The following is a 3,181-nucleotide window of genomic DNA, read 5'->3' as shown; positions in this document are numbered from 1 at the left end:
TGGTGTGTTAGGGGAATGAGGTTGGCGTAGGTAGGGACGAAAGCGGAATGAGCCTTGAAAGCCTGCTGGTCTACAAGAAGGTACAACAAGATGGAAAAGGTGGTATTTGCCCTAAGTCAGTGGCAACTGTGGTTGGGAGCAGTTGTTAAAGTATCTCCCAGAGACGTGGTTGCATTTACAACTATGTCATTTTTAATTAAAAGACACGTGTAAGCAATAAAGCAATCATCAATGTGATGTACCAGCTCGTACCTTGCAGCAGCACAGAAACAGAGCAGTCTATTTGGAGACATCTCTGAGGGGAACTACAGCAGGAGCTGTTTCAGGACATTGCAGGCTGAGGGAGACCCATGTAAGTCTTCTCAGAAACCCGAGAGACGTATTCAGTGGTTCCCACCAGTATTAGAAATCAGCCAGAAGGATTATGCTTAAAATCTATTGCAAGTGATTTCCTTTAATAAAGTTAAGGAGATTTCTCTCCTTAATACTCATCATGTTCCTCCTGAAGTTCATTTTATTATTGTCCTCACTAGTGTTTCCACAATGCCTTCCTAATATTTATGGAGTGGATAGAGAGCTTTAGCCTCAGATACCTAGGAGAGCATTTAGGGAGGAAATACAGCTTTTCTGGGGGGGCAGTCATAGGGCATGGCAAAACAATGCTGTGTCCTGCTAGTAGGGCCGTGGGGGAGGAGAGTGAAAAATGTATTTGCCTGTTCAGCAAGAGAAGAAAAAGCCATAGGTAACTTCTTTTAATAGTTCTTTCCAACCCGAGTGGTTTTCTCACCAAAAACAAATTCCAAGCAAAATATGAAATACTTATTCGAGTCAAAACTGGAAGCACTTCACTATAAAATAAAATGTCTGAATTTGATGTGGGGAAACTGCCAAAATCAGAGAGGAGATTTCGGGGAATGGTGGTAGTGGTTTCCCTTTTCCTGGTAGTCTTTGAGAGGAAATTCCCACAGCACAGGGATTCAATCATCCAAAGGCCGCCCAGTTAGGACACTTTCTTAAGAAATCAGTCACTAGCTCAGATCAGCCTTGTGAAGTCAATTTGAACCACCCGCACTTAGGTAAATGTCCTCACTGGAAAGCTGTGGAGCACTTCTAGGCAGACAGTCTGTCCTGTGGAGTTCCGCAGTGTAGAAAATAGGTGGAGAAAGCGTGGGTGGCTTCATGGCCTGAAGGGAGGACATTATCCTAGGAGAAACCTGAAGGCTTGGCTCTGTCCAAGTGCATAAAGATCAGTTAAACATTAACAGATGGAGAAGATGTCTCAGAAAATCTGTAGTGTGCTCTACCAACAGCCCTTTACCATCAGCCCTCCCAGTGAAGACCAGAACCACATTTCCAGTGTTGCTTTTTCTGAAGTTAGTGCATTATATTCCTGATATTTGTGTAAAACTGCATTTAGGGTGAGGTGTTTGAGCTCAGCTAGAAGCATCTGCTGAAGCAGGCAGACTTTCAGGTTTATTACAGTGTCCTTCCACATATGAACTTTATGAAACAATTCTCTTCTTTGGCTTCACTTCACCTTCTGTAGAAAAATAAGAGGATACCCTTTATCCTAATCTATCCATTTTGAGACAGAGATGATTTTGGCATGATTTTAAGAAGAGCTTTTAAAAATAAGCCTTAAGGGAAGATCGATTCCTTATTTTTTAGCTGTTGTTAGCAGTAATCCCTAGACACACCAAATGAGGCTGAAGTCTCAATGTGAAGCATCCTACAATCAAGTAGTAAGAGAAAGTCCTTGTCTGGAAAAGCTAAAGCCTGAAAACAAAACAGTTTTCAGTATTTCTCTAACACTGCCTTTAACCAGCTTTCTTTGAGAGCCTTAACCAGCTCTAAAACTGCCTTTAGCCTGCTTCTTTGGAAATCAGTGGCCAAACTCTTTCCTGACTTCATTTGGAGCACAAGCACAGCCAAAGTGCATCATAAACACAAGGTGGTAGTAATTACATCTGTTTGTTTGCTGCACAATGGCTGTGGAGAACTTTCCTCTGTCTTTGTCCCAAGAGCAGCACTATGTCTTGAAATCAATAAAATCGATACCTTTAAAAAAGATTTGTTGATGTTTGGACTGCACATAAAATTAGATCCCCTGATTAATACCGTTATGATGTGACAGCATCACTGCGTTCCAATACGTGAAGCCCTTCCTTGTTCACCCACTTACAAATTACAGTATCTTGTAATAATAAGAGCTAAAAATTACAGTTAAAAGAATAGTTATTGACTTCCAGAAATAAACTGCGAATGACTCCTGTTGTGCTCCCTTTCCATATGCACTGTATTGTCACTTATTCATGTCCTTCCTCACACTGGATATCAGAGCACTCAGCAAAGCAGCAGGGGCTGCTCTGCTTAGAAATATTAGGTGAGAGGATTTGTGTGTCTTTTAAAAAATTAATTTGAATGATAGGTATAATTTCCAAAGCTTTGCTGGTTTCAGCTTATTCCCCAGACTGTCGTAGGTTGCCTTCTCAGTAGACTTTGGTTCAGACCTGGTTCAGGAAGGAGCTTGACTGTGATCTTGCTGGTATAAAGCTAGCATAACATCAACTTTAACAATAAGCTTGCACCCTCGTAAAAAAGAGTGTGTTCCGCATCCTTTGCTGCATGCTGTGTCCTCTTGGTGTGACTTCAGGGTGCAGGATCATTCTGAAAATGGCTGCAGGGGCACTTTATGGTCTTCACACAGCTTGAAAGCCAGTGGCCAAACTCACTGCCCAATTGTTTTACACCCTGGTGCCTTCAGAGTTGTACCTGCTTTATACTAACATGAGAAGCAAATTGGCTTCAAACCCTCCAGCTTTTCCCTTCCTGCCGTCGTAGTGTGCCACAACACCCGAGGAGTTCCTTCTCCGGCGTTCCTGCACTCTGGGAACATTGCTGGGACAGAAGAACTAGCAAGCGGGAATGCTTTGCATTCAGACGGGCTTGTCTCCACCGATTAGCTTAATTAGATTTATTTCCCATCTTCTAAACTTTTGTAGCATCTTACCGCACTTCCATAGATTCACCTCTCAGTAGATTGGGTTTAATTGCTGTGCAGTGTCTCTAAATTTATTTATTATCAAATGTTTCTCTCTATTTTAATTTTAGTTACAAACCTGCGGCTCCTATAAACACAATCTCAGTGATATTTTTTTTCTGGAATAGCTGATGTTTCTCT

Source organism: Anser brachyrhynchus (assembly GCF_964034855.1).
Source record: "Anser brachyrhynchus genome assembly, chromosome: 6".
Classification (NCBI taxonomy): domain Eukaryota; kingdom Metazoa; phylum Chordata; class Aves; order Anseriformes; family Anatidae; genus Anser; species Anser brachyrhynchus.
Note: the sequence above shows the minus strand (reverse complement) of the source record.